The sequence below is a fragment of the Varanus komodoensis genome, unplaced genomic scaffold (genome assembly GCF_004798865.1).
Source record: "Varanus komodoensis strain SLA01 unplaced genomic scaffold, ASM479886v1 scaffold45, whole genome shotgun sequence".
Taxonomy (NCBI): Eukaryota; Metazoa; Chordata; class Lepidosauria; order Squamata; family Varanidae; genus Varanus; species Varanus komodoensis.
In genome coordinates this window covers 5,471,065-5,484,379 of record NW_025336011.1, presented here as the reverse complement: position 1 = coordinate 5,484,379, position 13,315 = coordinate 5,471,065, and the positions used below count along the sequence as shown (strand labels likewise).

General features: G+C 43.1%; 1 non-coding gene across 1 annotated transcript; it reads right to left on the bottom strand.

Moving 5' to 3' along the window:
• Positions 1 to 6,489: 6,489 nt before the first annotated feature.
• On the bottom strand, positions 6,490 to 6,561 carry TRNAC-GCA. Its single transcript has one exon. It is a non-coding gene; the product is annotated as a tRNA-Cys (tRNA).
• Between the last annotated feature and the right edge of the window lie 6,754 nt (positions 6,562 to 13,315).

Here is a 13,315-nt window from a genome sequence, read left to right as displayed (position 1 = left end):
TAAACAACAGAAAAATTAAAGTATTGCAGGTTTCTTACATAGGATTTGAATATATCCATTACAATAGATATCTGCAGGTTGTGCTACTCGTCTATATTTAGTACATAACACATTATAGGTGCTGCTGGTGGGTGATTCCTTTGACCGGATGGGGAGTGTTCGAGATGGGTTCGCACTCCCCCTGGAGCAGCAGGTTCGTAGCTTGGGGGTGCTCCTTGACCCCATGTTTTTCACTCGAGCCCCAGGTAGCATTGGTGGCTGCCAGTTCTTTTTGTTACTTTTGGCTGGTGGTCCAGCTGCACCCTTATCTGGACAGAGATAGCCTTGCTTTTATGCTCTGGAAATCTCTAAATCAGATTACTGCAATGGACGCTACCTGGGGCTGCCTTTGAAGACTGTGCAGAATATGGCAGCCAGATTAATAACTGGGACTCGGAGCTCAGAATATGTAAGACCAATTCTGGTCCACTTGCACTGGCGACATGTATGCTTCCAAAACCAATTCATGGTGCAGGTCTTGACCTGTAGAACCTGTCAGAGCAACTCTCTCAACCCTGATCTATCTAGACACTTTGCTCAAACTCTGGGGCTTTTCTTCAAGTGCCACTCCTTCAAAAATTCAGGGGGGGGAAAGAAGGGCCAGACCCTTTTTTGTGCCCCCCCCCCCATCTTTGGAACAACCTCCCTGCTGTGGTCTGTCTGGTGCTAAGACTTTTCAGTGCCAGGTTAAGACAGGCCTCTTTGTGGGGGCCCTTAAAGCCTCCCTGGTCATTCAGGGGCCTGACACAATTATCATTATCACTAATAATTATGACAATTATTTCTTTTATTCCTGGCCAGGACTTTTTGTTGTCTTTTAATGTTCTTTTATGCTATTTTAATTTTAAATTCTTGTTAATATTTTTAACCTATTGTATTTTATTGTTTGTTGTAGTAAACTGCCCAGAGAGCTTTAGTTGCAGGCAGTAAAGGAATTATATAATAATAATAATAATAATAATAATAATACTTTGTGTTTAGGTATAATTATGCACAGACCTCCACAAAGATAGACTCAAGAGCCTTGCATTTGTCCATTCACAGAGTAAACCTAAAGGTTACCCTTCAGACACTGAAAGCATATTATAAGAATTAGGGCTGGAAGATATCTGAAATTTCACAATTGTCCCCATCACTGCCCAAGAACCCCTTGTTTGAATTAGGCCACAAGATGGTCATTTAAAAATTCATTGGAAATCAGACAAGATTAACAGCTCATACCTATGCCCTTCTAGAGAGAGAAAAAGAATGCTACAACTCCCAGCATCCCCCAGCCTACAACTTCCAGCATGCTCCAGCCTGAGAGAATCCCTCAGGATTCCCAGCCTTGACAAATTGAAAATGTAGGAATAATCTTGCAATAAATCCAGATGCCAACACATTCCTTGCATTAATTCAGACGGCGCTACCCATTTGTTAGCCGTTATGGTGTCAGAAGTCTCTGTTCTGCTTTTGCTGCAACGGACCAATACAGCTGCCCTTCTGGATTGGCCACAACAACATATGCATTAGCCCAGGTGCCACAGCAAAACTCAACAGTTTGCATATTCTTACAAAGGAATATGTGATTCTGTGGACTGAAAAATGGTGTATCACTAATATTTATTATATTCTTATTTGTAGCACTATATTATAATAATACATAACATTAAAGGCCCAAGTGTATGCAAGTTTACCCAGAAATAACTTCCACAGGGGTAAAAATAAATATTGCTGTCTTCAATGGGGTTCAGTTCCAAATACTTGTGTATTTATCTATCTACAGCTGAGCTGGTCTAACAGAAGAAGAAGTTTTTATCTGTCTTGTTAACAACCCTTTGGGGCCAAGACAACAGCTGCTGTCCGCTTGCTAGCGGTTCAAAAATTGTCAGTAAGTTTAAAAACCTCTGGAAATCTGGAAAATGACAGTGCATAGAATCCCACAGTTTTTCTTCCTGTTCTTTATTGAACAGAACAGAGTGGTTTTTTTTGGCAGTCTTATTCTTACAAGAAGAGAAGGGGATAAACATTTCCTCTACTTGTAGATATGATGGCTTATATTTCCCACTATTCTTTGAAGGAAGACCATATAAAATCACATGTAGATAAGTAAACATGCCCTTCTTGCTGGCTTACTGCCTGTCCTCATGCTCTAGCTATAATAAAGGAACTTATAGTATCTTTGAATTCTTTCACTGTGTGTGGGCTTACACTTTTTTCTTTAAAAAGTGCTTCAGCAAGTTTCGGAATGGTTCAGCTTTGGAACTTTGCCAACCAAGTACATGAAATACTATTGTACACAGTGCTTCTGAGAAACAGCAAAGTGCCTTGTCATCGAACACTACCTCCCAAAGGTAAAAACTTTGAAAACTCCTTTGCTTCTCCCTACATTTAAACCCAGGATAAAAGGAGTTGGGGAAAAAATGCACACTAAAAAAACCAAAACCAGAGATAAGGCAGCAAACCAGTTCTTGAAACTACCAGTAGAAAAAATTGCTGTGAGCATTTTTAAGTGATCTTTACGGACAAAGGATATTAATACACCTCACTTAAAGTATGTTTATTTGAACACATACTACTTGACATTGTTGGGCAGCTTCGATGGCAGCTGTGGGACAGGATTCAGTCTGGAAAGACCCCTTTCGCCTTGAACCACAGCGATTTCTTGAAAGATCACCCAGGATGCCTGCAGTTACATCAGCATGCTTTTGGGCAGTGGCTCTCACTGCCAACTAGAAGCTTTTAGAACATATACAGATTGTTTTATAGATTCTGAGTCACATGGGCCCAGCGACTGGGCAGCTGATGATGAAATAAGGAAACACAGTCAGAAGAAGGTGAGACCTCTGTAGAGGAGGCTCAATATAATGGCATTCGATTGCAAGATATTAACATAAGGATCATTGAGGCACAGGGATTATTGTGGGTCTTGGCACTTGGTTAACCTGGCAGCCTTATCAGCTCTTACTGATCAGCAAAAACAATAGCCCTGGCAGCTTCTCTGGCAAACTATCAGTTCCCACTTCTTAAAGTATCAGCAAATGCTAAACAGTAACCTGGTTTGGAATTCCGGTGCTTTCTGAGAAAGGGGTGCAGGTATTTTTATAACACAAAGGCACGTATAAGCAACCCTTTTCTGCCAGAATTTATCTGAATTTTCCCAACAATATCATAACTTCTCTAAGCAGTTTATATAAAAATGTTTTTGTTACATCAGTTAAAACACACTTCCTTCCTGAAAAAAATATTCTCTTGAGAATCATGCTAGATGACTAGATGGGCTATTTTAAGATGAGAGTTTGACAAGTCCTCCCTCTTCTATGGAAGCTGAGGGGAGGTGCTCTTCTAGTCAAGACTCTTATGTTTTCTTACTTTCCCATTACATAGAGATTCTTTTAAAGAGGAACAGGTGAAATGTACAGCTGTTAGGTTGGTTGGTTGATGCTCGAAACCCTTCTTCTGGAACCAGTAATTAAGGTGGCGGGGGGGGGGATCTATGACTGGGTTTAGGGGTGCAGCTGATGCTGGACCTCAAGACTCCCTACAGCCCATGAACACCCCCATGACCATCCAGAGACCAAAAGGTGTTGTGGCATGGGCAAACAGGCCCTCCATCAGCCCTTATTCAGCCCACTGCAGCATGCTTACTTATTCTGAAACATTTTGGAGTTTCAGAAGCAGCCAGCCAGGTGTTTTTGCGGTTCTCAGCTTCTCATTTTTATTGTGTGTACGTCAAAAATGTATCCGCTTCTAGAAGACAATATTACCTATTCCTGAGTTAGCAAATTTAGGATATGAGCAGCAGAAGCAGACTCATTTTTTCCTCTTGCTGTAATAGTGCTAGGATTTAAGTGTGTTCAAAATGCACAACTGCACAGGGTCTGGGTATTTCTTTTGCAAACAGCACTGACAATTTGGTATGTACTTATCTTTGCTCGAGCAGGAGTGTGCAACCGTTGTGAAGCATGGGGTGGCAGTGAGGAGAAAGGAGAAATGTTGCTTCACAAAGAAAAATGCATCGCCTTCTAAAGCCACCCCTACCCCCGCTACCCCAGATCACTAAGTCCAGGGTCTAAAATACCTAGCTGTACTACTAATGGGATCTCTCCATGGACTTTCCTTCTCTTAAGAGCAGCCGGAGGCATGGAAAGTTCTAGCATCCATACAGCCCCACTGCAGATCACCTCTTCTAGGAAGTTGCTGCTAGCCACGGAGGAGGAAACAGGGCACCTATATGCCCACCATCTCCCAGTCTGGTTAATAACAGCAAACTCAAATATTTTCTTAATTCCTCACCTCCCACTACTGATAAGAAAATAAAGTTATGTGGGAAGATTCAGTTGCTAGTATCACCTAAACTGTTTATGTGAAGCTCTGAGTGAATTGATTTGAATGGTGTGACAAACTACGATACACAGAAACTCCACTGACCCAGTTAATAATGTTAAATTTTGGAATTGCTAGGCAATCTGAAAGTGATGATAACGTCGATGTTGATGATAATAAATGTCTGTTTTCAAAACAGGAGAACCCAGCAGTCTTGATTTGATTTCTTTCCCCTCAGTTGGTCCCGTCCATTCAGTCTCTGGACCTTTGCAAGGAATGACTTCAGAGACTGAGAAAGGAGGCAGTTTGCCCATTCCACTGCTGCCCTGTGGATTTTCCTGGCTAAATCTGGTTTCAGTCTGGCTGGAATAAGCCACAGCTCTTAGTTCAAACCCATTGTATGGAGGGGGAAATGCTTGAAAGGCCACTAAAAGTACATTCTATACATGCTTAGACAGAAAGGAGGCCTACAACTCCTCGGTCACCTAAAGAATATACGGAGGGCAGCTGCAAGAGGAAGGGTCTTTTCAGTTGTGGCACACCATTTATGGAATCATTTCCCCCACAGAGGTGTGCTTGACACAACTGTTCTGTCTTTTCAACACCAGGCAAAACCCTTTTTATTTTCCCACTATTTTAATCACTAGGTTTTATATACATGCTGTATTTTATATGGTTTTCCAGTTTGCTTAATTCAATTTCCTTTATTCCAGACTTATTTAATATGTGATTTATATGTGGATTGATAAGGTTTATGTTTTGGATTAATGGGATTCATTGTTGGCATTATTTATTTGGTATTTATGTAAATGTTTGTATTTTGTTTATGAACGTTTTGTATATTTTAAAGCATTGGAAACCTTTTCAGAAAGCCATTGGCTGATGAAAGGTATATTAAATAAAGAGATAAAGAAATAAACCAGGCCTGTTAGCTGAGGCATACTAGGAGCTGTAGGGCTCTTTTCTTTTTTTCTTTTCTTTTTTCTTTTCTTTTCTTTTCTTTTCTTTTGCTTAAACATGCATAGGTTGCACCTTAAGGATGCAGCCCTACCTGATGGACCATAACTCTCAGGACTTGGAAGGTTACAGGTATCCAATAGAGAGCAGGAGCTAGCACTACCTCCCTGCCGCCCCCCCCCCACCCGCCACCAGGTCTCAGAAATGTTTAGAGGGCTGATTTTGCCCATCTAAGTTTTTCTCTTCCTCCTTGCAAAAATAGGCTGATGCAGCACTTGGGCACAGCAGCTGATGCCAGTGCCTTTCTTTTGCCCATCTCCAGAACACACTTCCACTGCCTGCCCCACTGTCTTGTGAGCAGAGCCAGCTGGAGCTGGGCGTCAGACTAGATGGCCCAGGAGGCCGCCTCTGACTCGCTCAGTTTCTATGTTTCATATGTCTTCAGGGCTATAGTGGAAAGAAACACACAGCCTGTGAGGCTGGAGTAGGGAGTCCTCTGGAATCTCAGAAGGCATTTCTGAGGTCACAGCAAGGACTCCCCATTTTCTGTGGCCAGCCTGACAGTATCAGTATCACTGTACCCTAAATAGCTACTGCATGGAGAGAAAGGGGTTGCTGGTTTCATTTCCTTCATTTCTTTGCCTATTTGAGCTGTACCAAACAGATGCTTGTTAAAATTAACAATGGTCATATTAAATCATGCAGTTGCCTTCTGACTCTAGTCAAATAAACCTTAACCTGCAACTATTCTTTCTAATGCTCTTGAAACAGCAGTTTCCAGTAAGTAGATCTTGATCATTAAATCAAGATCAATCATCAATGTGCTGGCATGGCTGTATACTTCCGATGCAACATAATACATTTAGCAAGAAATCCTGTGTGAGCACATTGAGGTTAGAATATACTGAGCTGGCAGCGGGGGACCCACTCAGGCATACATCTCCATATGTCCTTTCACCCCTTATGTGAACAGTTAAAGAGAATTCTGTCATCTCATGCACTCAGTAGAACCTGAGTCTGAACAGGTCGCTATGCAACTTCTTTCTGCTTCATGCAGAAAGGTCTTAGTGGGAAGGGAACAGGTTACTATAGTGTTTACTGCATGAGAAGTTGCTTTTCCAGGCAGAGACAGCAAATATGCTTTATATTTTACTGAGAAATTAAATTTCTTGAATTAAGAAGGAAAAGAGGGGGCACCTGGATTTGAACCAGGGACCTCTTGATCTGCAGTCAAATGCTCTACCACTGAGCTATACCCCCAGCTGCCTATGTACTTTGCTCAAATCTTTTTTCTCTTTGGGAAAATCACACAGAGCTTTTGCAGTACACAGCATGGAAAACGATCTGTGTACAATAAGGGTGCTTCCTTTATGTTGCAATTAAAAGCCTCCCAAAGAAGATCTCTCGATCCCTCTCACCCTCGCTTTCTGCACAAAGGGTATAGAATCAAATGGAATTAAAACTACCTTATTTCTGCTTAAACTGGCTGTTTAGCTCGATATTGCAGCACTGACTGGGTCAGCCACTCTCCAGGATTCCAGGCGGGAATTTTCCAGTCCTGCCTGGAGGTGCTGAGGGCAGAACGAGAAACCTTTTGCACACAGGGCAGGTGCTTCACCACTGAGCCGGGGGTCCACCAAATAACCTCCCCAACCTGATTTTATACACGATTTGGGCATGTCCTCATTTAAGTGTTCAGGTGTGTAGCTGTCACATCCTGTGAGAAGCACTTGACAGGATGGGTTGCGAGCCTTTTTTCCATTCTGGGCTGTATTTCCTGGGGGTGCAGAAGAAGCGCCCTGCTGGCTCAGACCATCTAGTCCAGCATTGCACCCACGCAGCGGCCAACCGGTTGTCCAGGGGATCTCAGCAGCAGCAGCAGGACATGAGTGCACCTGCACCCTCCCACCCATGTTCCTCAGCAAAAGCATCCTGCCTCTGATGCTGGAGGGAGCATACAGCCCTCAGCACTAGTACGCCTTGCTCTCCTTCTTCTCCGTGAGGCCGTTCTAAAGCCTTCCAAAATGGTGGTCATCCGTGCACCTGGGGGAAATGGATTCTGTACCTGCACCATGGCTGGGCCCTGGTGCTGCTGCTGCTGGGTGGGGCCTAAGAAGTGTAAGGTGGAGCCAGAGCCAAAAGGGGGTGTGGCTACTGCGCTCTTGCTTCCTTTTCTGTCACCCTTTTTTCTGTCTCTATCCCCCCGCGCCCCTCTGCTCAGTGCTACCCAATCTACCAGATTGCTGGAGAAGAGCCAGATCAATTTAAGTGGAAATCTAAATCAACTGCTTGCACGGAGCTTTAAAATTAGTCTGGGAGCCACCGATTATTCACCCATGCTTCAAGCCTCATCCTTCCCCAACCTAGTGCTCTCCAGCTGTGTTGGACTACAATTCCCATAATTCCTTGTCAGCCCAGCATGTCCGTTGGGATTATGGGAAAAGTAAGCTGGAAGGCACCAGGCTGGGACAGGATGATGATTGTGCATAGATGAAACCATTTCGGGATAGACCTATCAAAGCAGGCACCTTGTTAAAAAGAAATGGAAGAATAGTAGAAAGAAAGCTGTGAAAGAGCTCTGTGCAGGCAGCTTTCAAAATTGTGCCTGGATTGTTAAACTTACAATCCTATCTATGCTTACTTGTTAGTGGCCCCTACTGAAAACAGTGAAATTGACATCTGGGTAGACATTCATAGGACTTCACTGCAGAGCTGTCCACTTTCAGCCTTACACACCTCACTGATTTATTTCTTTAATAATTACTCAGTCTTTGCATTTATATAATTCAGATATGTTTATTTGGAAACATTCAACAAAGGGGAGGACAGAACAGCTCTATGTACAATGTTATTTACATGGAATAAATACAACTATTTCAGGAACTCTGGTTTCCTCTTTGCCTAATTCTTTTGGCATCGCCAGTCAGTTTTATCTGTCCAGTACTCAAATGGTACCCTAGAAGAAAGAGGGAGAATGATTTTTTTAAAAATTGTACTAATAATTGTTAGAGTGGATTTTCATGTCACACTGGATTTTTCAACAGGCAGCCAATAAAATATCTGCTATTGGTACTTTTGGAACTCAGTTAAAGTATTAAACATTTAAACTTTTAATTTTTTAACACCTTAACATCATTTTCACTGAAAGTCATTTTGGGGACCCTATTTGGGTCAAATGATAACTCATAAAATTTCAGACATATAAAATAAGTTAGTAAAAGGAGACAGAACTCAAAATGGCTAAACCAGCAGTTCTCAAACTTTTTCAGTCAGGGAACCTTTCTGAAGACATTTTTTCCATGAAACCCTAACTCTATCCCTGATTTTTACAAAGCATTGTGAACCTACAATGTTCTATTTTCTTTCATCTGTTTCTATTGCCTGAGTGCTTTGCATAATGTAGTAGGTTTGGAAACAAAGAAAAAACATTTTAAATATAACAAATAAATAAAGCAATTTTATGTTAATATCCCAAATGAATTCTTTCGATTATTCCTAACACTACACAACAGAGTCCTAGGAACCAAATAATACGATGCATTTCCTTGTTTCCTGCTTGGATGCCAGCTGACAATCAAATAGTTGACCTCATGTGCTTTCATTTTAAAATCCAGTTTAAATTTGAGATTTGAGATTTTTCGTGGAAACCCTACAAGGCTTTTGTGGAACCTCAGGATTCCATGGAACACAGTTGGGGAACCTCTGGACTAAACAGACATGGGTACCACCTCCCCACAAAGCACCTCCTATGACAAAGTTTTTCTCAAGGAACAGAACTGGAGGCAAGGGTGTAGCAGAGAGGGGCCACAGGGGTAAGAGCACCCCACTTATTTTGGTGGGAACCCTCAGGGTGGTCACAGTCCCTCCCTCACTGCCTCTCAAGAGACTTAATTTTGCTGGTTCATGGCTTGGCAGCTGTCACTGTGTTGGAGTCCTGAATTTAATGGATTAAGAACAAGGGTGTTTTTCAACATTTCCCAAGAATTCCTGGGAACTCCCTATCTGGAGAGGCCTGCCAGGCACGCAACTGTGCTTTTGTGACACTTTCCCTCTCGGTCAGCCTCTGCTCCCAGCAACATGTGGTCAGCTTGCCTTTGTTGCTTCAAAACCTACCTCCCACCCCATCCCCCTGCCCCTCCATCCCGGTGATTTCCTCAGGCTACTTTACCCATGATCCAGTGTGGATCCAATGAGAGCACAATAAAAGATTATTGGATGTTTTGAGAAACTGGAACCCCTAAACTACAGACTCTGGATTCATGGAGGATCTCTGGCCTCTGCAACCACAAAGTGAGAGGTTGCAGAGGCCAGAGAAAATGAACAGAAACCAAACAGGGATTGTCAGTCCAGACTGCTGCTCTTGCGAGAGTATAACCACATACTTTTCTCTAAGTGTAATTACTGTCTGACTCCCCTTTTCTCCTCTTCCCTCCCTGTCCCTTTCCCCTTGAATGTCATGCTTTTAGATCATCTGCCTGTGGGAAGGTACTGCCTTATTAATTCCATATAAGCTCTGAGACTTTTGGGCTGGGGTATGAATGTACTCTAAAAAGCATTCATTCATAATAAATAAGATAATAAGAAATAACTTCTAGAAGCTGGTACTGTTTCACTTTCAAAAAGAGATACCCTTATCTGGCCTTCATTACTCAACAGAAACCCAAACAAAGTGACAAAGCACATTTCAATTGCATAATCATAGGTTGCATAATGTTGGAAACAGAAGTTGCTTGGGAGGTGGCTTTGATGGGAGCGTGGCAGAGAGGCATGGCTCTGGCCATCATGAAGGGACCCCCCCCCCCACACACACACACACACTTCCAAATTCACCACTACACCATCGACTGGAGGTGATGCTTCCTATCTCCTGCCCATCCTTGCATCCCACCCACAATCCACACTGGTACTCACTCTCGGTTAGGGGCCACCCGATGGCAGACCAGTCCTTCTAGGCAGGGGCACACCTGATTCACACTAAATGCAACTCCTCCTTGGGGGACGTAGCATCCTTCACCTAAACGCAGCCTTCTCTTGCAAACCATCTCTCCGTGGAGGCGGGCACAGCAGGACTCAGCAGTGCAGTCCTTATCCTGTTGACAACGGGCACCTCGAAAGGGCAAAGAGGAAAGGGATGCAATTTGACCATAGGAGGTGGACGCAGGGAGGGGATCGCTTTGAAACAGAGCACATTTTGAAGACGTTAAACCGATTAATTTGAATCAGGATTTTCTTCCATTGGTGAATTTTGGCTGTAGTTTCAGAACAAAGTATCCAAAGACAATAAGGATGAGGGAAGGAGGGAAGGAACCCCACTTTTACAAAATTAACAGTTAAAGCAGGAACCTCAACATTGTACTGATGTGGCAGGGAACTGTACAACTAGTTGTATTTATTCCATGTGGGTGCTGTGGCACCCACAAAGAACTCCTCTCCCTGCCCCCTTTAAAGAAGCATTTTAAGAAAAATATTGGCAAATGTTAGAGTAATCTTTTTTCTCTCCTTCTCTAGCTTTGCTCTTTCTCTCCTCTCTACTCTTTTGCCTTGATGTTTTGCCCTCCCTCCCAGAATTTAGCTTTGCAATTACCCTCTCTACCTCTTGACCTCTCTGTTTCTACTCCCTGCCAGCCTCTGGTCTTTTTCTGCCCCTTCCCACCCTCTAGTTCTCTTTTGATTTGCCAGGTCCCATCACAGGCTTTATGGGACTAGCAACAGGCTACATGGGAGCCATTTTGCGGTGTGTTCACATATGTTTCTCAAATTCTGAAATGTGCCCAAAGAAAAGGGACCCCTGGTTTAAAAAATGGTGGTAAGAAACTCCCCACCACACACAGAGAGACATTAATTTGAGTGCAAGCTGGAACAGAACAGTTTCTCACAAAGAGCTCCACAAATATTTGTAAAATTCTTTGTATCTGAAGAAGCTTTGCAAATTGGAAGGTTAAGAATTTGAATGAGCACTTCCCTTCTTTAATTAATTTAATCACTACCTGAGACTATCAAGTGGAGAGCAAAGGATCCTGCATGCCAAATTAGAGATATCTCTCTTCTATATTACTATAAGAAGGATTAAGGAGCTCATAGAGGCAGGAAAATATGTTTAAGAAACTTAAAATGAAGCAGAAAAGTGAGGGGAAGCCAAACAGGGAATGATACCAAACAGTGTCATGATCTGAACACTGAGTAGTAACATTTAAGATACAGCGGCGAGACTCATGTCACAATCCTAAACGTGTCTACTCAGAAGTAGGTCCCATTGATCTCGGTGGGGTTTGCTCTCAGATCACTGGGCATTGGGTTGAGGCCTCAGAAAAGAGCGAAGCCTCGATTTGTCTATCAGCTTTCTTTATCAGAGAGAAAGATGCAACGGCTGTGCAATACCTGTGCTCTTGAGGGGCACAGTAATTTGACATGCGCTGCCAAAGCAACTTTGGGCGCTTCCAAATGAAGCTTTTACTGTCACTCAAAGCTCCCTGGATCTTGTTGGAGTCCAGCATCCACTAGCCCCAGCCAACACGGCCAGTGTTGATGATCAAGGCGGTAATGATGCTGCACAAGTGAAGGCATTTACTCTTGTTAATTTCTTTGATTGTGTTTTTTGCTTGTGTCAATTTGCTTTCATGACTGTTTTAACAACATTCATTTTCATTTTCTTTTTATTTGTGTTAGCCACCTGAACACTGCCTATTTTTTCTTATTGGTGGAGCAGCAGGTAAATCAAAGTAAAATAATCAGCATCAGCATCATCAAGGTGTGCCAGAGCGACATGCTTGCTTCTTCCTGTACTTCAGGGGTGAGCAATGCTCCTATTTGTAATTTGGAGTCCCCTTAATGGAAACCTCCGTTCCTCATTCTAAAATCCAAGAGGCAGCTGCACAGCAGTCCAGGCCTTACCTTCCTGCCCACCAGGTATCGTCTGGTGGCATTTGCCAAACATGCAGCTCAGGCCCTGGGTACAGTGAGCGTCCTGACGGCAGAACTCCCCCTCTTGCCGGAGGGTTAGGCAGAGCCCAAAATGGTGGTCACAGAAGAGCCCTTCAGGACAACTGATCTCCGCGCTACACACAGTTTTCTGCAGAGAAAAAGGGACGAGAGGCAGGGATTAGTGACCTGATCTAACTTGGTTTTGCTGATGTTATCCTTTAAAAAGAGGGTGCAGAACTTCAGACCCGGGGGCCAAATCCTGACCTCTAGCACCCCACAGAAGGCCCTGACCTCTTTCCCTTCCTTTGGCCTGTGCTTTTTCTCTTGATTACCAATCATTTGGTGGTTTCCTGGCTTTCAACATTCCTGCTTTAAAACCTGTTAAGCTTTCACGAGTGTCATCTGTCCTAGAAGCCACAGTGGGGACCACAGATCTCTGACAATCATCCTCAACCTGGTGTCCTACAGGTGTATAGGAATGCAATTCCCATCATTCCCAGACATAATGATGAGAACTGCAGTCAAACACATCTGCAGGGCACTAGACAAGGAAAGATTGTTCTATGAAATTAACTTGAATTTCTAACAAAGAATTTTCCACATGATCACAGAATATACAATAATTTAGGGGAAAGTCCTTTAAGGAGGGGAGATTTCATTGATCAGGCAGCCTGATGTGTCTTCCAGATGTTTTGGACTACAACTCCCAAGCTAGAATTCATGGTCCAAAACATCTGGAGAGCACGACACAGAGGTGGCTCATAACTTTGTGTAGGTGGGGCAGCAGTTCCCCATGTGTCTAAACTGAAAAGGGGAGAGTAGGAGAGAGAGTAAATGAGAATATACAAAAGAGTACAATCATGCATGTGTGTGTGTGTGTAGAAAGAACAACCCCCTACTTTTAGTTAATTAGCTTTCAGGTACTTGTTTTAGGATGCAGTCTAATAGCTGACTGGGTAGTTTCTGGCCCTTTTTCTGCCTAAACTTGAATAGGACTGGAAGCCATAGTTTCTCTTCTTTGCGTAATGCAGATTGCTTGTGGAATAGAAAATGTGGATCCAGAGGTTTTCTTCTGTGCCACTTTGTGGATCTC